This window comes from Melitaea cinxia, chromosome 13, assembly GCF_905220565.1.
Source record: "Melitaea cinxia chromosome 13, ilMelCinx1.1, whole genome shotgun sequence".
In the NCBI taxonomy this organism is placed as follows: Eukaryota; Metazoa; Arthropoda; class Insecta; order Lepidoptera; family Nymphalidae; genus Melitaea; species Melitaea cinxia.
Genome location: NC_059406.1, coordinates 9661837 through 9685060, shown reverse-complemented (window position 1 = coordinate 9685060; position 23224 = coordinate 9661837).

Below are 23224 nucleotides of genomic sequence, written 5' to 3'. Positions count from 1 at the left end.
CCCCCCTGCGGTTACGAATTTGCATAATTTGCTCTAATATATAACCTTGTTATTAGGCACTGATACAGCGTATCGTATTTATTATACCCTGGTTCCCACTTGATATACGACTGTAAATAGTATTTGCTATTATATATTATTATTAAGACTGATTCTCTTGAACATGCAAAATTCTTAGTGCTATTCATAAATAATGTGAAATGTCAAATTAGTTTGTCAATATAAATTGTTTTTATTAATAAAATAATTAATTTACAATACTTTTGATAAGCAGTGTTTGCTAAAATGGACTCTTAAAATGATTAGGAATGTCGTCTAACATATGTATGTTTCTTGACATTTTTTATTCTTGTATATTTTGGTTGTGGCAATCGATGTTATTAGATAGATACTAGCTGTGCCCCCATGCTTTCCTCGGTAAATGGGCTATCCAACACAAAAATAATTTTTCACTTCGAACCGAAGAAGTTCTTAAGATTAGCGTGTTTAAACAAACAAACTTATCAGCTTTGTAATATTAGTATAGATATATAGATTTGCGAACAAAAATTGTCGTATATAATAGGAAACGTTTGGTTATTTTGTATTTATCTGGGCGGTAGGTACTCACACGTCACATCAAACCCGTAGTTTACCTGCGTTGTTTTGTTTAGTATATTGTAAATAAATATATTTACATAAAAAACAGGTATTTCGAAATCACAGAAATACACTTCAGGTTTATTTATATATATAGATATCATAAATGATTAATGTTTTATTTATATATATAGATATCATAAATGATTAATATGTACTCGTATAATCGTCAACACTTGGGCTTGTATAAATACCTAATAGTTCAATCGAAAATAACAGCAATAGAATGATTAAAAATTCAGTACCTAATTTAGCTCAATGATAAATTCATTTGTGAAGTATATGAAAAGATTAACGCTGGTGACCCACACGGGTCAGTTTGTCTATTATATCTTAACAGTACCAGTGCCTTCTCAAAAGCTAAATAATTACTGACTTAAGTGAATGTGGTAGAGTTTAATGAGTTACGGTTTCAAAGCAGAAACTGCATTCGTGCTATTGAGCTGTAAGACTAGTTAGGAAATAAACGTCTTAACCTAACTCCACTGCAAAGTCCTCGATTGACCGACAGACTTTAGACCAGTATAAACCGGTACAAACCGGATCTGAGAGTGTATTTGTCACGATCGGTTTAAATTAGATTTCTTGTTATGAACGGTCTAGTCTTGTCTAGTTATTTGCGTTTGATAGCATTGTATCGTCAGTGAGAAAATGGATACTTTATTTTAAAATGAATACTTGTTCTACACAAATATAAACTGTATCGTTATAATTTGATTTAGATAAAATCCATAAGCTGATTTAGTCAAATTTCTGTTACCGACTTATAAAATATTTCTTTTAAAATAGCATCTTTATATATTTTAACACGATTAAAAGCCATTATACTACTGGGAAAAATGAATAAATTACATTTTCATATTTTATAAAGTGGAAATGGTCAATATTTAAATTAAGTGCGCTTTGAAAGAATTAATAAAAAAGTATGGATTTTATTTTGAGTTGGAGTAAAGATATATAATTACCGTCGCTAAATACGATAGAGTAAGTCATTGGTAAAACACTATACAGCTACGTTCAAGAACTCTTTGTTTGGTTTTTGTTTAAATAAATAAAAAAAAAAACAATAGTATTTTTTTTCTAACACAACTAAATTTTTGAACATTTTTTTATTTATTTGTAGTTTCAAATTATGTATTAAAATTGAACTTAACTTTTTTTGTCTAACTTAGGTAATGTAAATGAGACGATCCATTTACTATCGGTAGGAAAATCATTTGTCTCATAAGTGAGGCACTATCACATACAAAGAGCATAAAGTCCGTTACAACATAATACGAGTTTAGTAGGCACTGTCTCGTAGGGTGCTTGAAGACCCATCTGTCCAAACTGTCCTGGCGAGATTCCAAAATTGTCTGTTCATTCACCGCAGATAAAATATCACCTTGTTTGCACCACAAGAAATGTAATTTCGCATGACAAAATCAATTTTTCTACTTCTTGCTTTTTATAACAACAATTTTTTACTGTTTTAGTATTCTGTTTCGTGCAATATAATTATGTGATTATGGTTTCGATTTTAATGTCTAATAACATTTTTATAACGTTTTAGTTATTATATTGTTGCGCAAACAATAATTTTTTAATTAACATAAGTGAAAAGATATTTAACGTGTTTATCGATGGTTTATCGTTGATATTTGGACATCTTGAGTTAAAAAAAGCAAAACATCTATAATAATTACACCAAAAATAATATTAGTAAACAAACTGTAACTCAAAATTTAAAAACATTTTATACACAAGCATAAGATTATATCGTTTAAAGTTATATTATAAAGACGCATCTTATTTTAACAACAAACCTCAGTCTAGCGTCTTAGCGGCTTAATTGTGCACTTGTAAGTTAAAACGAGTTCATTAGCCGACACGACTAAGTCGCGACTCCTTCTGACTTAATTATTTCAACGACGAAATTAGAACATTTAAATACAATATATTTAGAATAATTGAGAGTATTTCATCTCAATTAATTAATATTTTTATTTAAATTATTATATTAATATTATCACCATAAGGTAATATGTATTGTTAGAAGAAGTGACTCAACTTTCAAGTTTTTTTTTTTTTTTTTTTTTTTTTTTCTTTATTTAAGGAGTTTTAGTCCACAAGGACTACGCCACTCCATAGGAACATCACAAATTTGCATACATTAAATTAATGAGGTCGTCGTCGCATACCAATATTTACAATTTTGTACAACAGTTTAGCCGGTTTTGAGAGAGGATACGCCAAAATTGAATTACAACCTCCAAGTTCTTTAAAATTTTGAGTTATTCGCAGAATATCATTTCTAATATCCTCATTTCGGACACATTCCACCATAATGTGAACTGCATCTTCAATGATGCCGCATTCGGTACACAGCGGAGATGGTACCTTTTTCATCAAATAAGCAAACTTATTAAGTGGAATGTGACCGGAACGGAGTCTAAATGCTGTGGTTAACGTTTTCCTACTGAGCTTACATTCATCAAACCATGGTATTCTCCACGGATCAATCTGCATAGTCCTATACCATATGCCCTTCTCCACTGATCGCTCATCAAAATAAACTTTCCACATGTCATAACAGTATATTTTAATTAGATGTAAACAGTCAGTGAAGAAAGGCATATCGTTTACACTATCACCATCAGTACCTGCTTGTTTTGCCAGTATGTCTACTTCCTCATTTCCAGATAATCCAATATGAGAGGGAATCCATTGTAGAATTATCTCCTTTGAGTGAGAGGTTAAATCTTCAATGGATTTTATGATATCGTAAGCTATCGATGTACCTCTTAAATAAGAGAAACACCGAGCCACGTGTTGAAGAGCACTTTTGGAATCAGTTAAAATGACAAATTTTGTACAATTTATTAATTTAATATAAGATAGTGCCCTAGAAATAGCAATAAGCTCTAGATGAGTAACAGACATACTGTGACAAATTTTAAATTTAAAGCCTTTATTGATTTGTGGATCAAAGAATGCGGCACCACTATTTGACATTATATCTTTTGACCCGTCTGTGAAAACTTTATAATAATTACAATAGTTACTTTCCAAAAATGCAGAACAATTACGTTGCAGAGACGAAATTTCGTATGTTCTTTTGGGTTGAGATATGCTATCTATTTCACATCTAAACAGACTTTTGAAGTTATACCTACTAATCCAATAATCTAATGAATACATTCCCAAGCATTTCCTTTGATCCATAGCTAAATTTTTAAATTTCGAGTGTATATCTACGATAACTGGGGCTTTTTTACGTCTCCAATAACTATGTGAACTAAGAGAATATAGATCATTGATAACATTAATTGTGTTATTATTATATAGGGAAATAGATTTTAACCAAAATTTACCGGCAAGGAAAACTCTTCGAATATGTAGGGGCTGTATACAAAGTTCACTCTCCATCACGTGGATGGGAGTACTTTTAATAAAGCCACCGATTACACGTAAGGATTCATTTTGAATCTTATCTAAACTAAACAATTTTGATTTACAGGCATTACCGTATAGAAAACAACCATAGTCTAATCTGCTTCTTAAAATTGAAATATATAATCGTCTTAAATGTTTAGGGTGAACGCCCCAACCTGAACCGGACAGTACTTTAAGTAAATTCAAAATCTTATGCGCGTTTTGATATAAATAATTTATATGTTTGGTCCATTTCAAAGACTGATCTAACCACATACCTAAGTACTTTACGTTAGATACTTCCTGTAATGGACTATTATCTATCCTCAAACTAACATGATTTCTATTGACACCCCTTTTAAATATACACATTTGACTTTTAGAAGAAGAAACACTTAATCCTAAATTGTGTAATGAATTTATCAAGTAGTCTAAAGAACTTTGAAGAGAACTACAGGCATCTTCTATATTTTTTCCCGAAACATACAAAGCAAAGTCATCAGCGTACTGAGAAACAAAAACATTTTTAATTGATTTACAAATATTGAGTGTAGCAACATTAAATAACAGTGGTGATAATGGATCTCCTTGAGCTAAGCCCTGTCCTGTGCTTCGACTTATTAATCCTTCTACGTGTCTAATTTTTAAGTTTCTAAAAGTAAGAAAGTTCCAAAGATAACTGCATAATTTTGATCCACAACCAATTTTATCAAGTATTGTAAGTAGTACGTTAATATTTACGTTATTGTACGCGTTATCGATATCCACAAAGCAAGCCAGAGTTGATAAGCCCTTTGTGAAACCAGACTGAACTCTCGAAACTAAACGAGTTAAACTATCTACACTTGATTTAGATTTTCTAAAACCAACATTATCTACTGAAAATAAGTCATTTTTTTCAAAAAACCAATCTAGCCGCCTGTTTAAGATTAAGTGGAATATTTTACAGATACAAGAAATTAAACTAATGGGGCGTAAAGATGAAGTGAGCGTTATATCTCGACCAGGTTTAGGAATCGTTACAACACATATATCTTGCCACTGAGATGGGCAGAAACCTGTCGATAAACAGTTGTTGAATAAAGAAAGTAAGATGTTTTTTCCTATAGGCGGTAAATTTTTAATCATTGAAAAAGATATCTCATCACATCCTGGAGCCGAATCTCGAGATTTAATGCAAGCATCTAATTCGTGAAGTAGAATGGGAGATTCTAATTTAGCATTAGAAGAAGTAAAAGTAGGTTTAGGTGGAACTACAAATGCAGGGCATAAATTTACTAAAAAAGATTCGCTTTTCTCTTTATCTAGATAAGAAGTTTGCGCTCTGTTTCCTTTCATCCATTTCATCTTCTTCCATATTTCACTTGCGGCTGAGGCGTGATCCAAGGAATCGCAAAATCTATGCCAACTATCCCTTGATGCTTTTTTAATCATTTTTCGAGAAATTTGGACGCATTCATTTAATTTAGCTAAATTAGAAGGAGTTGGGTTTTTTCTGAAAATTGATAGGGCTAATCTTCGTTTGGCGACAGAATGAGACAGATTGAGTGACCAATATGGTTTTGGTGTAAATTTAGAAACAGGATTTAGATTAATTTTTTTAAAAGGGATAAACTCATTTGCAGCCTTATTAATATTATCAAGAAAACTATCGTATACTAACTGAGGTTCTCGATGTGTATTAAAATTAGAAAAGGATTGTTCTAAATATGCTGTGAATGATTTCCAGTCGGCTAATTTAAAATTACGTTTCCGCATAAAACTAGGAGTATAAGGGGAAGCAGTAGAAATAATAATAATTAAGTGGTCGCTTCCAAGTGTTTCATTGGTTATCTTCCAGTTAAAAAAACATGCTATATCCGATGTTACCACTGAAATATCTGGCGAGCTTTGTTGAACTGTACCACCCACCAGCTTTACTCGTGTGTGACTGCCATCGTTTAATGATAATAAATTATATTCACTGATGGAATCATAGATTTGAGAGCCTCTGGCATTAGTTGTGTGAGACCAAGTAAAGTGATGCGCATTATAGTCTCCTAAAATTAAAGTTTTAGAATTAAATTTTGAAAATAATAAGTCCCAGTCCTGACGGCAAGTACGCACCCACTGAGGACAGTACACAGCGATTAAATTCTGAATATTTTTACAATTAAATATCTTGACATATAAAATCTGAATATCTGTATTTGGATGATTAAAGTGACATAACTGAGCTTGTACAGACTTATGCATAACAATACAAACCCCGCCATAGCCATCAACTCGATCAGCCCTAAAAATCCTATAATTGTTGATTTTAAAAGGAATATCAGAATTCAACCAGGTCTCACTGATCACAGATATATGAATTTTATATTGAATTAACAATTGTTCTAACTCTAACCGTTTAGGTTCGATGCTCTGCGCATTCCATTGCATAATATTAATTGTAATATTTTCCTTAACATTATTATAACTAGACATTATTGGGATTTAAAAATGATTCAAATAATTTATTAAACAAAGACATATCCGAAAATCTATGCATTATTGTTGACACTCCCCATTCTACAAACATACAAATAATTGTTTTAACTTTCTCGATACAACTACACCTTTTAGAAAATATAATATTTTTTATTTTATTAATTAATTCTTGAAACGACTCACTCCTTGGATTCGACGTTGACTGAGGCTCAGAGTCCGATTGTTTATTAATTTCCTCTTCAACTGTGTTATACCTATCTCGCGTGTTTATGTATAACTCCGCACCACTAGGTTTAGCTCGGTGACGCCGCGGACGCAGTGACGGCCAGACCTCAGTACGGGGTCGTGCGCCGTTGAGCGTAGACGTTTCGTTCTCCGCCAAGGTACATGCGTCAGGTTTCGATGAAATTGAAAAATCACTGTCCGATGAAATCTGCTCTGATGAACTACGTTTCTTCCTTTTATTATTGGTCTCGTTATCTTTATTAGCTTTGTTATTATTTTCTAAAATGTTCGTGTAAATATTATGATTAGTTTCTTTATTTCCGTTATATGACAAAGATACACGATTTGAACTAGGTGAAAATGGAGCTACGTACATAGTTAATGCTCGACGATATGTACAGTTGAATTCCGACATTAAGGCTCTAATCTTCTTTTCTTTTACGTATACCGGACAGAATTTGGCTAAAGACATATGATTTTCCCGACAGTTCACACATTTGAAAGTAGTTGTTTCACAATTAGCATGATTTTTTCCACACTTAGGGCAGATAACTTTAATTGATGGGCAGAACTTTACTACATGACCAAACCGCCAGCACCGCGAGCATTGAGTAACAGGGAAGACAAAGGGTTCAACTCTTACTCTTAAATTATGTATGGTGATATATTCCGGTCTTGAACTCCCCAAAAAACACAAACGTACTGTTTCGCTCGGTAACCACCCAGATTCTGACGTATTTCTTCTTGATAATCTTTTTACAGAGAGTATTTTACAACCATTACTGCTTTTTATGGATTCTATAAGCTCTTCATCTGACAGCTCAGGTTCTATATCCCGTATAACTCCATACGATGACTGTACCTCCCATGTCTTGTATACTTTCCAGCCATTCTCTTTAACACTATGACAATTTATTAATTTTTCTGCATCTCTTAAATTTACAAATCGAACCAATACCTTAAAGGCATTAATATACTTTACATAGTTTATACCAATAATTTTTTCTTTATCAAAAAATTTTGCTAGTGAAAATTGTTTAGGCAACTTCTCAGAACTGGTGATACAAATATCAAATTTCTCAATTTTTCTTCTTTTTTCTGATCTCGATAAAGTCCAATCGCCGTCTATATTACCATCACCCTCATCCGTATTGTGTAAGTTCTTGTCATTATTAATTAAGTGGGTTTCACCCTGTGTGTAGTCTTCTTCCTCCATATCTTGCATAATTATATTAATATCTTCAAGTTCATTATCTTGAATCGCACCTTCACTCATACTCCATAAGGTTCTATTTTCGACACTAGCCGAGTGCGCTCAAGGGCGCCTTTGTTTACTTAAAGAAATATATAATACAATGATCTAATGCGTGCACGTGTTATTGACTCGAGACTGAATCGACAACTGAACTTTCAAGTTAGAAGGGGATGAAGCGAAGTGTTGCGACGTGTTTTCTACGTCACAACATCACGCGATTATCAGGCGATGCATGCAGGAGGCCTCAAGGTCGACAACAACGCACCGAACACGTTGGAACATTTTTTGGAGGGCTCTCGTCTAGTTCACTTTTGTCAGACTCACTACCATTTTTCATTGAAATTCCTTTGTTGTAATTTGATCATTTTTCTTTGTCGAATATTTTTAGGAATTGCAACTATTTTGTGAATTTTAGTTTTTATTTAATTTAATAATCCGCCCGATTTATAAAAGTATATATATCATATATACATGTACAGATTTAAATTTAAATTGACAAAAACTTTGTATTTTTTGGATAATAATAAAAAAAACACGGTAATTGAAAAAAAATTGTGTTTGCAGGCAAACGAAGAAAAACCGACTTCAATCATATCGACAAGTAATACAACGTAGGTAGACGAAAAATGGTCAAGTAAATACGAATTATCAAAGATTACTCCAAAAGTTGTAATCAGATTTCGATAAAATTTAAATGTGACCACATGATAAATATCGATTAAATTAAAAATCACCAAAATCGGTACACTCAGTAAAAAGTTATGCGGATTTTCGAGAGCTTCCCTCGATTTCTCTGGGATCCCATCATCAGATCCTGGTTTCCTTCTCATGGTACCAAACTAGGGATATCTTCTTTCCAACAAAACAATAATTATTAAAATCGGTTCATAAACGACGCAGTTATCCCCGAACATACATACTATATATATATATATATACGATTGAATTGAGTAACCTCCACCTTTTTTTGAAGTCGGTTAAAATTGATTTTAAATCGACAAAGACGTCACAAAAAACACACTACAATTTTAATTTAACACTATATTGTATTAATTTTAACTTAAATAATAAAGATTTATAATTTTGGCTCACGAGATACGAGTATCATCGTTGAAAGAGATATTCTAGTTCAAACAAAGCGTTATCGAGCCGCGCCATTCGATCCAGAGATAGATGATATCTGAAACATATGACGTGACCTCGTGAGTAATGTATCCTCACTAGTTTTATTACACGATCTTGTCCTTGTGATTATTTACTAAACAATTGTCATTATCAGCAAGAGTAAAGCTTTATCATTCGAAAACTCGACCATGATTCATGGTTACATCATTTCATGTATCATAATGAAGATTTTAATTTAAAAAGTGCATACATTTGCCAAAAATGTATTTCTTATGAACTTATGATTCCTTCTGAAATTTTCAAGATATTCTTTTACTTCCAGTATCTTCATTTATCCTTAATGTGACGTAAAAAAACTACTTATGCTTTTCCTTGTACCTCTCTGCTTCCTCTGTATCCGAAGTCCTCACTAGTGGCGCCATTAAGGTCATTAAGATTAACAGCTACAGACACTTAGATTTTAAACGCACAATTTCAATAAAAAGCATCACATATGGTTTTCATTTTATTTTTGATAAATCTTTAGTATAGACTGGATAAATGTGATCAAAAATACTGGACAGTAATAGACGATGGCCTGTAAAAATTATGTTTTAAAATGAAGGTACCTTTAGTTTTCTATCATTAGATTTAAATAGTCGGAAATAAAATAACAGATCCAAAATAAACCAGACACAACACATGTATAGTACGAGTATGTGTATGAAGCTTTTTGTATCTGAGCTCAGCAAATACTGCAAACATTTTTAAGATTCCTTTTTAAATCTGTATATACGGTCTTATATTTACAAGGATCACGTTTACTTACTTTTTTGCCTTAAAAATAAAAATAGTAAAATGGGTAGTCTGGAAAAGATCACTAACTACTGATAGACCACCTTTGCACGCTATGTAATTTTTTTAAGCTTTATTTTTATATTATTGTTATATGTTACAGTGTGCAATAAAGCTATACATTATTATTATTAATACTAATAAATATAAAATCGAGACTATAATGATACAATATGGTAGCTTACATTATAAGCACTTTTTCATTAAATAAATTTATAATAACGTTTGTTAAATGTCAGAACGTTAACACAATGACGTAATCAATCGTATTAAAATAATATAGTACTGTTATCTCAACCACACCGACCAATCTCCTTCGTGTTTTCTCCACTCCGTTTCCGTCCGTTTTACATGACTTTGGCGGAATCAACCCTGCTCCACTGGCACAAGTGAAAGCCATTAAACCAATCAATCACTCAATCAATCAAAATAATATGGTACGCAGAACTTGTACTTAAATTATATTAAAAAAAAAAAAAAAGAATAATTAGTGTAGTTTAAATAATTTTCTGTTTGTATATTTGTTGTTAAATATAATATAACTAGCTGTTGCCGCCAACATCATTGGCACGGGCCTTTTCATACTATCGCATATGCGTATATTCCCATAGTAACTGCACGTTTTGTAACGGAATACATAACTGAAACAATAAAAATATCATATTAGCACATACCTAATTATCCTATACATGAGCAGTGCCTCGTTTTTAACCGACTTCCAAAAAAGTAGGTGGTTCTCAATTCGACTGTATTTTTTTTATGTATGTTGTTACATCAGAACTTTTGACCGGGTGGACCGATTTCGACAATTTTTTTTTAATCGAAAGGTGGTGTGTGTCGATTGGTCCCATTTAAATTTATTTGAGATCTAACGACTACTTTTCGAGTTATATCTAATAATGCGTTTTTACTTGACGCTTTTTTCGTCGACCTACGTTGTATTATACCGCATAACTTTCAACTGGATGTACTGATTTTGATAATTCTTTTTTGTTGGAAAGTAGATATCCCTAGTTTGGTACCATGATAAGGAAGCCAGGATCTAATAATGGAATTCCAGAGAAATCGAGGAAAACTCTCGAAAATCCGCAATAACTTTTTACTGGGTGTACTGATTTTGATAATTTTTAATTTAATCGAAAGTTGATGTTTATAATGTGGTCACATATAAATTTTATCGAGATCTGATAACTACTTTTTGAGTAATCTTTGATAACGCGTAGTTACTTGGCTATTTTTTCGTCGATCTACGTTGTATTACTCGTCGATTTAATTGAAGTCGGTTTTTTTTCGTTTGCGAGCAAACACAATTATATATGATATACTCATTTTACTATATGAGATTTGAAAAATCTCTAAAAATGTTTCATTGTTTTATATTCAATAGCTAAATTATTTGAACTCATTCATCAGCCGAAATTAACGATTAATAAATTTTACCGCAATCAAATGACTAAACCTTCATTATTGATAACGATAGTATATATATTTGGTATTTTAGTATTCTTATCTGTACCTACTGTAGGTTTTTTTTTTCAATTTATTGGCCAATACGTAACAAATGAAATATATATTATACACAATACATTATACTTTGCAATTTAAGTACCGCGAAAACCTCGCGAGTTTATCTGGGTACAGCAAGTCACTCAGTAAATTCCGTTTGTTTTTGTAAAAAAATATTTTTTGTTTTTCGTGGTACTCTTATACATTTCTTACAGTTCTCTGGGTAGTTCGTTAACATATTCAGGTATTAAATAGTCGTCAGTTACTGTTATTATGAACGTCCCAATGCAAAAGGCTGTTGTTCTACAATTATTAAGTTATCAATTAAAGCTGAATCCAATGCATTGCAAATATTTTAGAGAATATAGATAGCATAATTTCAAGTCTCAAATTCACTTGAAATTATCATCATTACAGCCTATCATTATAGGCTGTAATGATGATAATTTCAAGTGAATTTGAGCCGGTCACATACTAAGACTGCAAGGTATCAATCAGGTCGGCCAAGACACCAAAACCAAGTGAGACGTTGGAAAGGCGAGATTCGTACAAATGGGTCATGCTGGTTCAATTAACGTTAGATTGGAAAATTTAGCAATTTTTGGAGAAGGACATCATTATCTTAAGGGTTCTCAAGGGTTAAACAAAAATATTTGTCTGCAGTAGCAATTTTTGTCACTTTTTCTATATATTGAAAAATATAATTCTTTTGTATTTTTTATTTTTAAGTAGGTATTTATAAACAGGAGCGAGTACTTTAATATCTTTCGTTACTGCACGACTGAAAAGTAATTAGATATTCGCATTCCCTCAATATATACTATAAACGTGACATGTAGTGATTAAAACCTTCGGCATAATGAAAGCGGAAGTCTTAGTATTCACCAAACAGAATACCGTATAGAACACCTAAAGTCTATTATAACATACTTATAAAGAACAGTAAAAACGGTTTCAATGAGGAAACGTACAGAAATTCTATTTCGAAATTCGATAACGTGTTGATTATACACGTAATAGAGAGTGTGAACCGAACAAAAGTTATGGCAGTGCAACCTCACGATTTATAGAGTTTAAATCAACCGTTCTGCTCGCTAAGCGGCGTAATGGTGCTCTTAAACCGAGGCCGTTATTGTGACTTTGTTAGTTGTAACTATTTAATGATTACTATTTTTAATAAAATCGCAAATACTATTTTACAAATACTAAAGTCTGGTAAGGGTAAAAAGGGTCCTAAAGTATAAGTACACAACTCTTTCTCGAGACATTAGTGGATTATCTTACGCATTAATATCACTAATAGTATTTATTAAAAAAAAAAAATTGGTTGTCTGTAAAGTCGGTTTACGGACGACAGTTTACAACGTCATAAAAAACATCTCCTCGGACGTATAGGCCAATCAAGTGATAGTGTAAGGAATATAAATAGATGCGGCGTAAGCCGTATGTACTTATTCCATATTATCAAGAAATAAAGAAAGACATTTATCTGAGACACATACACTGCTTACAACATACAACAAACGCAATGAGAGCACAAATACAATAAAAAAAAAATAATAATAAAAAAGTCAAAATTAAGTAAAGATGTAACTAAACATTTAAATAATTAATTTAAAAATGGAAAGTAAAATTTTTATTAAATAAAAAGTTAAAATAAAAAGAAAAGAATTATAATAATAATAATAAAAGCAACAAATACAGCCTTTCTTTATAATATTGAACATAAATGCGAAGAAAAGAGTAAAAAAGAATAAAAAAAATAAGATTAAAATAAAATAATATACTATCACTGGGCGTAACGGTACAATGGGCGTAACGCTAAGAGTCATCCTTTTCGTGCATGCCACCGGCGTTCATCGATTTATTAAACGTTGTCACGTCAAAAAAATAAGAGATTTTTAAAGAAGATATTTCTTGTAGCAAAAAAAAAACCAAATTAATATGTATAAGTATTGTATTAACTTATCACTGGGTGCTTGGATAAAAGATAAAAGACTTATTAAGAATCAGGTAGAGAACTCATGATTCATTTAGTATGGAGCGAATTAACTCTGACGTTTTACTAACAAACACTAACAAAAAGTCTATTAATCAAATGTAAATCAATATGGTTTTTTTATCGTCATTATTAGTAAATAACATCCATGCGAAGTCACTTTATTATTTGTATACTATATAGTCACTATACTGAAGTCACTGTGATTTCGTTATTAACTTATCTTGATCTCACGTCTGATGTTTAACTTAAGCTATTTTTGAAGTGTTTGAAAAGCAACAATACTTTTGGGATCCGTTATAAATATTTAGTATTAAAAGATGTATTTAAATAATTAACTGCGACAACTACAACAACAGTTGCAATAATTTTGTTCATTTCCAAAACAAGTAACTAGTTATTTTTAAAGGTGAATATAATCTAAAAAAATTCTGACCTTTTTATTGCTAATTTAGAGACGAATATATCTTAGTAATGATAAGGGAAACAACTCAGGTCTTTTATCTATACATATATAAGCACGCATAAAATATTAATATTTATGCGTGGGCATAAAAATGCAGCAAAAACCATTAAATGTGATTTATAGTACGTTTCATGAAAATAAAGCTACAAAATTATCCAATAACTTTCTCATTGCCTGAGTAAAATATGCGTTATTTATTGCATTTTACAATTGCCCCTAATTCAATTTGTTGATCTATTTCCCACTTAACAATTACTAGCGTTTTGTAAATGTGCTTAATATTTCGTGCCAGCTGTAATTGTATCATTACATAATAAGTTAACCAACGTGTGTTCCGTTTTTGACAGACTTTAATACAGTAACATACGTTTCATGATTCATTTTAAAAGTTTACAGTAATGGGCTGTGAAAACCAACAGTAACGGAGTACTTACCGTTTTACACAATATGTAAAATCTCATTAGTAAGGTCGTATAATAGCTACTCGTAAGTATGTTTGTTTATATATTGATTCATACGTAGGTATACAATACATTCAACCAAGATAGATCGGTTAAAAATGTTTATATGTACTAAATGGTTTAAGATTTGTATCAAATCTAGTTGTCAGCTAAATTAAATTGATTAACGTGCTTAGCAGTAAAGTGCTTACAGAAAACGTCGTTAAAAACATAATTTTTTTGATAAATTCCCAGAGAAAGAGAGCAGTGGATTAAGATTCAATTCCTTATCTTCAGAAAAGATGAAAAGGTAACAGCAGTAAAGAATATAGCCACCCCCTCTCTTCCAGTGTGTGTCGTAAGGGGCGACTAAGAGATTAGACAGTTCCACTTTTTTTACGTGGGGAAAATCCATCATGGATACCCTCCGGCGTGGGGGTGCCAGAGGTTGTGTTAGACTCCTACTGACTAAAAACCACCACGTGTGAGCAGTCATTCGCCTGATGGCGGGCGAGATGGGGCGCGCTAGCATTCGCCACCTCGCCTCAGTGGTGGGCCCGGACAAAGCCTCCGGGCCGCGGCACAATGGTGGGGTGGCCTCGCTCACAACAAGGCTATCCCTCAGATATCTGGGGTCGTGTCATCCGGCCGGCCGAGGTTCCCCGACTGTCGGCCGGCGACCCCATTACTACGAGGGGGGAGGAGTTGGGCATAACGTCTCCTCCTTGCCCCCGTACGTCTGCGCCGGAGTGGGTCAGCGGAGACGTCATTCTCCCTGGCTCGCTTCGCGGCCTCCTTCTGCATCATTACCTCTTTGCAGAAGGAGACCACCCACCACAAACTGTGCTAACGTTTTAGTCGATTGTTAGTTTTGTTGAACAGAGTGGCCAGCGTATGTAATAAGTATTTCGTTATTTATTTAACTATTTTATTAAATTTTGTTTCCTTCAAACTGTAATAGAAAACATTAAAAAAGGAATGACGAATCTCTATAGATTTTATGGTTTTCTTTATTTTATTAAAATGGCTATAATGTTGTTTTAAATACATCATTATTATTTATTTACATTTCTTATTTATTATTTCAAATAAATAAACAATATAAAAATTTAGTCCCGATAACGTAATTACATGAAATTTATATAATTGTATAATCTTCCTCAGAGTATTTAGCTACAATGAGTCTTAACTATTGTTTAATTTAATTACCAAATTTACCTGGAACCCGAAGTTTATTCATTTTGCAGCAACGTTTAGACATAACAAGTTAATTCTATCGATAACAAAGGCATACCGAAATCGTATCAACTATTTTCATCTAGTAAAAGTATGTTCAAACTGAGCCGATTTTATCAGTACCGGATAGATCTCATCACATGGGGTTATTTATTTCAATTAAATATTTCAATTTAATAGATATATAAACATTGTTTACTATACATACATATAATGGATATAATAAAAGTTCTTTTGAAATCGATGCACTAAAGAGGCGTGAAACACACATTTTGTATGAAGCTGTGTCAGTTTTATTAAAATGTATGAACTGTATTAATCGCTTCAGCCTGTAATATCTCACTGCTGGGCATAGGCCTCTTTCCCCATGTAGGAGAAGAATCAGAGCTTAACCCACCACACTGCTCCAATGCGGGTTGGCGGATATATTTCCTATTATGACTAACGATCGCTATCAGGTGTACATGATAACAACCGGGACCGGGTGTTTCTTTGTTATTTCGATTGTAGAATATTCCAATGGACGAAAATCAATCGCAGACTGAGTGTGACAGTAGCGAGCGTGAGATCTGGCTAGACATGGCTTAGAATAATTTGATATGTATTTTTTATGTAAATAACACTGACTTATTTTAAAGGATTCTTATATTGACACTAGCTGTTCTAGCTATTTCGTTCATGATTACCAATCCTTTTGTTTAGCTTAAAAAATATTTATATAAAAACTAAATTAAGACGATACGTTTAAAGTACTCGTACATTAAAAAAGTTTTGTATATTTCGAGTTTAAGAATAAGACGAAATGAACAGGTTCATTATAATATAAATATATGTCTACATATGTAAATTTCCTTCTTATATATTCAATTTATATAATAAGTACGTATATCGAACGAAGACCGCGTGTAGGCAAACTTTGATTACCAAATATTTGTTGAAGATTATTATAATATCATATGGTGATGGAAGCCGTATAAGCAATGTTCTTTGATTAGTTTCACCCCTCAGTTTTATAAAAATATATTGAAGTTCATATTGAGGCAGCCAGATATCACTCCGATGGAGATATTATTTTTCTTTGGAACAAGTACTAGTGGTTGCCCAATGGTCGAAATTCGACCGTTTTATTTTTTTATTATTATTATTACAGCCTATACAGTCCACTGCTGGACATAGGCCTCCACAAGTTTACGCCAAAAATAACGTGAACTCATGTGTTTTGCCCATAGTCACCACGCTGGGCAGGCGGGTTGGTGACCGCAGTACTGGGTTTGTCGCACCGAAGACGCTGCTGCCCGTCTTCGGCCTGTGTATTTCAAAGCCAGCAGTTGGATGGTTATCCCGCCATCGGTCGGCTTCTTAAGTTCCAAGGTGGTTGTGGAACCTTGTTATCCCTTAGTCGCCTCTTACGACACCCACGGGAAGAGAGGGGGTGGCTAAATTCTTTAGTGCCGTAGCCACACAGCACAATTCGACCGTAATTAACTTAAATTATAAATTTGAACATATATATAATTTGATTTATAGTATAATATATGTTAGTTTAACTATATACATATATTAGTTATTAGCTATTATGTTTGGCATTCAGTAAAGACAATATTAATCTATTCTCAATTTGATTGACGCGTGTGTGTCAAATATAATAAGTAGTGTAGGTATTTTTTTAAATTAATGTATTTATTATCTAAGATTTTATTTTTGTGTTACCCACATTAGGAATTCTAAACATTTTTGAATATCACATCAAAAATTGACCGCTCCAGCGGGGTTCGAACCCGCGTCTCCGACGTACCGTGTCGGTCAAAGAACATTGCTTATACGGCTTCCGGTCAATTTTTGATGTGATATTCAAAAATGTTTAGAATTCTTAATGTATTTAATTTAAATGCATAATTAAAAAAATATGACCATACTGCACTTCTTCTCTATATAACTATAAGTATGCGAAATTCATACACCTTTCCCGCGCAATTTTCGTAAAAAGGGGTACAAATATTTTGCTTCACGTATTAATTTTATAAATATTAAGGCGTATACGTATTTTATGGTTTAAGTTGTATCCTTTTTATTTAACGGTTTTGTCAGGTTGCGTAACAAAAACATGTAAAAACATTTGTTAATCTCGAAAACGTTAAGGTAAGGATTTAATAGAACTATACTAAATCATAAAAATATTAATTATAAACTTTTTGTACAGTTTATACCGATATGAAAGTTTTTTCCCATTATCCCGCGGACACCACTTCGTTAATTATTATTCTTACGTAAAAACAATAAAATAGATTTAATAGAATAAATAAAATTTAATTTATTTAAATATGTCATGTTATATGCATGTATAATTTGGTTAAAATATTGATAATTCATATGGTATACAAATAAAATACATTTTTCACCTTTGTTTTATTAAAATTAATGTTACCATACGATATCTATATTAAGTATTAACATTACGTCATAATAAAAGTTTATACTAAAATCTGGGTAAAGCAAGGTTGAAGATATTGCGAATCCACCTCATTATTTCATTGATGGCTGATACTAGCTGTAAAACATGGAATAGAATCCATAGTCACAGTAGCCGAAGTATCGATTTTGTCTGGAAGCACGGTTCTTCAAAAAAAGTTTTACAATGCGAAGATGAAATGGAACCTACTTAGTAATATCTGATTTAAAATGTACAAAAGATGATGAAATTCAGTTTAAATTAAGCGAAGTATTTCCTATTTATAAGTTGAAATAAAACCTTTAAATACAATATTATTCATATAAAAACGTGTGTATTTTGTACTAAAATATGATTGTTAATCAATATTTGTACTCCATTAATCCATTCAGGAATCACATCCTGATTTTCCGTATTATTGAGCACTGTGAAGCCTACATTTAAAGGATTATGGAGTTATATAGTGTCGTTTGCAGGGGCAAAATAGTAACCAGACAACACTATGCCAAGTAATCTAACAAGTTGAGACGTAAGTTACTGAAAATACAAGAACAGTCTTAAATAATCTATTATAAAATAAATAAATGCTTCACACTAAATTGTATATTTAATTTAATATTGTAATATATTATATGTATATATATTATAATATTATATGTATATATATTATAATATATATTGCTTATTTAAATGCACTAGTTTCTTAATAAACGAATTCAAATGAAATTGTTAATTATGTACTCTATATTTCTTATTAATATTTGAAAAGCTAAAAAGAGAACCAACTTATTATCAAAAAAAATGCTCCATAAAATACAAGTAGTTTCTCTAAATCAGAAATCGATTTTGAAACTTTCAGTACTAAAACTCTAGCTTCATTATCAAATAAGCTCGATGATACCATAATGGTGCATAATCCGACTCTCCAAATTCCAGCGTAATCGGATTGCAATCAGACAGAATGAGGTTGCAAAAATGGTTAGCAAACTCTTGAATGGATTACTTGCAGCGAAATAAATACGAGTAAAAATTTGAAAATCATATTCGGTAAATGAGTCCTATCTTAGTTCGATACTTCTATCCTACTTCTATAAAGTTCCATTTCGAAATGGAAACTATGTTTTTTTTTTTTTTATTTGATGTTACATCGGCTGAGACAGTAAGAATGTTTTGAGAGAGGATTGTACATAAGTATCATTTGTAGTTAGATAGATATCTTTATTTCCTAAAACTACTCAACGACGAACGTTTTTCCGTCTTCCGAGCTATCATCGACCATCTACAGAGTATAATAAAGCCTAACAATAATCAGCAAGAATTGATGGCGCCATTTTTTGAGTTAAGTGCTTAGTAACATATTTAGAGTTTAATTTATTTTTTATCTTTCCACAAGTTTACAATTACTTATTTAGACCGCACATTGTGCTTAACGTATGTCTGATAAAGCCAATCCAATTTTAGGCATGACAGCAAATCAACGCTATAGACTTAAACTCGTATATTATATATTTTATCTTGTCACTGACATTATTATATATTATACTAACAACTAAACTGGTTTAACAAATACCCTCTTATAAATAAGTTAATTAACACCAAAAAGAAATTATCAAGAAATAGTATAAATTAAAGAATAATATTCTATTTTTAAGGCTTATAACTAACTTAAACTTAAAGACTAATAGATTACTGTAACAATACTAAACAGCCTTTACCTTTATAAAACGACAAAAATAAAAAAAATAATTAAATTTAATTAATACTGTGACTAATAAGAACTCTGTGTGAGAACGATACATCAATATCTAGAAAAATATTTTAATTTCTTACGGCTACATATTCTCATTAAATTTTAATATTATTTCTTTTTATAAAATGAAAAATCCGATTTCAAAAAAAGGAGGAGGAATTTGACTCTATGTTTTTAATTGTATGTTAGGTATCTCACAACTGTTTAATGGATGTACCGACTTAGATGACTCTTTTTTTAATTTGACTCTTTTTTATTTTTGTAATCAAAAGTACTTGTTTTGAGTTGCCTCTCATTAAGCCTTTTTGATTATTATTCGAAATAATTGTCAATTTTTTCGACTACCTACATAATGTCTGACTACACTGTATTACTTGTCGACGTAAATTGAAGTCACTCTATTTTTGTTTGCCAGTAAACAATATTTTTTTTAAAAATCGCACATAATGATGAATCTTCATTATTTGTACACTAAATAAATAACTAAATATTGGCGATTAGCAGTGGCCACAGACTTCGGCTATTTTACTAACAGTCGCCGTTTCGCTTCTGGTATGTGTTATCATATAACAACAACGATATATAATAGGAAGGTGATATCTAACGAGACATAAGGATTTTGAATAACTTAAATATTGTGACTAAGTTAAGGTTGCTGACAACATTAGATACACTATGTTATATAAGTTTGTAATGTACCTAATTAATTTTCTTTTATTATTGTTGTTTTTTTTTTGAAAATAATATTATTTTCGATTCTCGTTAAGTATGTGCAATAACCTTATAGAAAAACAATTGTTCTAATTTCATTTAATTTCACCTTAAAGCCACTTACGCAATCTGATTTCGTGTAAAATTTGTATCAACACTGAAAAATTACACGCGTCATAACACTCAGTTATTAATTTGGTTATCCGTTGAACCAATTTATGACAAGTCAATTTTGTGTATAGTTTTAGTCAGTCAGGTGACATTTCAAATTAATCCATCCTCAAAGGGTTTGGTCCAATCATAGTTGGGCCGTAATCTATCGCTGAAGGTTAACTAATAGTTGTTATACAAACAGTTATAGTTCTGGGTTACAATTATCTTTGAGGTTGAGTAATATTTGTAATTTGAATAAGTTTTAATCTCTGTTTGTATAATAAATTTAATATAAGTTATAGGTACAATAAATTAAATCTAGGAATGATGATTATAATGAACATAAGATCGAAATTGATATTTTGATACTGTGTATTTTATTTATAAATATATATTTTTCGTTTATTTTAGGAAGTCATACATATTACAATGTTTCGATGCGATACATTTCAGCCTGTAATATTCCACTGCTGGATCTCTCTCTCTATGCCTACATGAGAAGGATTTCAGCTTAATCCACCACGCTGCTCCAATGCGGGCAGGTGGTTATGTTCCTACTACGAGTAACGATCGCTATCAGTTATTTATGATAACAACTGGGACCGACGGCTTAACGTGCCTTCCGAGGCACGGTGGGGAGACCCACAAGGATAGAAATTCAAACCGGAAAGAATTATTTCATATCATTACTTGTTCAATAGAACTCAGCGGGTAACTAACTGTGCAGGGTTATAAGTCATTTTCTTATTTTTCCATATAGGGAGTTCGACAGGGCTCTCATTTAGGGCCTCTTTTGTTCCTTATTTTTATAAATGACATCTCAAATCATATCAATTATTTACTATAAGTATATTATTGACTTTGACTGTTAAATATGAGTGAGCATCATTTGTGTGAGTCTAGTCAGGCTGTATGACTGTTATATTATTATATATTTCTTTTCTTTTTTTCTGGAATATTTTTATTGTTACTTCTGTTATTTTTTTCTCATTATTAAGTTATTTTTTTTTTCTTCTTTTTTTACGTGTCTATCTTTCGTTGATTTTTATTTTATATTCTCTTTTTTATTAAGCACATTATGTTCTTGTGGCGTTTGGCGTCTGAAGTCGCCGATGCAGGCTCTGACGGAAGAGCAGCGCCTTAGCAGTAACAATTTGCTGCTAAGCAATGCTGAGGCAGAGACCTGGTTGGCCTTCTAACTTATTGTATTATTAAAATTTTAAATGATTATGGCCAATAAAGAACTTTTCTTTCTTTTTTTCTTTCTATATCAAAAACAGTCAATATTCTATCTTTGCAGACGATTTAAAGCTCTACAAAATTATAAATACCAAGCAGGATGTTGAGTCACTGCAAACAGACTTAGACTCAGTAACCCACTGGTGCAGTACCAATAAAATGAACATAAATGCTTCCAAGTGTCTTCATATAAAGTTAACAAAAAAAAATGTTAACCCATCATGCTATGCAGTTGATAATAAGAACACTAACTATAACTCCGCCTGTACGTAATTTAGGTGTCATTCTAGACAAAAATTAAACTTTATTGAACACATTGATTTAATTACGTCACGTGCCTGGAAAGTATCCAGTTTGGTTAAGAGAACATGTAAAGACTTTAAAAATCCCGCTTCTATCCTTATCCTGTATAAAGCCTTGGTACGTAGTATCCTCGAGTATGCGTCCCCTATCTGGAACCCTAACTATAATATACACATTGACAGAATTGAACGCGTGCAGCGCAGTTTCACACGCTTTCTGGCATACAAGGATCCTAGTTGTCCCCACCGCGCGGACTCTCACTCTAGATTATCACTCTTCAATTTCAGCTCCCTCGATATGCGACGAAAAATTTGTGACTTGAAAACGCTTCACAAGATTCTACATGGGCAAATGAATTGTTCAAATGTCATCCAACGAATCAACATCAGCATCCCTAGATCTATTCTATTTATATTGTATTCCTAGAATTCCTAATAACAACATTTTCTTTCCCTCCTGTACCAGGACTAACGTTGAAAAATATTCTCCTCTCAACAGATTAATGGAAACATACAATGAATTGTTGTTGAGAGGTAACATTGATATCTTTTCTTCTATTAATTGTAAAGAATTTGCTAAAAATTGTCTATTTGCTTACAATTCGTTATTAATTTAAAACTGTAATCTTTTAATCTGTTGGAATTTTGTGTATGTTTATAAGACATAACTCAGCTTTTATATTGTATTGATTCATACCTGTCAACCCTATGAGCTCACTAACTATTGTATAATAATTGCTGTATACACCTTAAAAGACAAATCAAACTGTATTGTACCTGTGTCTAGCTTTGTATTTCTACTTGCAATGTTTTTATGATGTGTCGATGGTGTGTCTATTAAATAAATAAATAAATAAATGTAAAGTGTTCGACTCCTCACTGCGTTCCTTCAAATGGGGGGCTCTGTTGGAGTAATAGATCACGTTCCGCGTAAAAATCGATCGTTACTCATAGTAGGGAATATATACGCCAACCCGCAATGAAACAGCGTGGTGGATTTAGCTCGATCCTT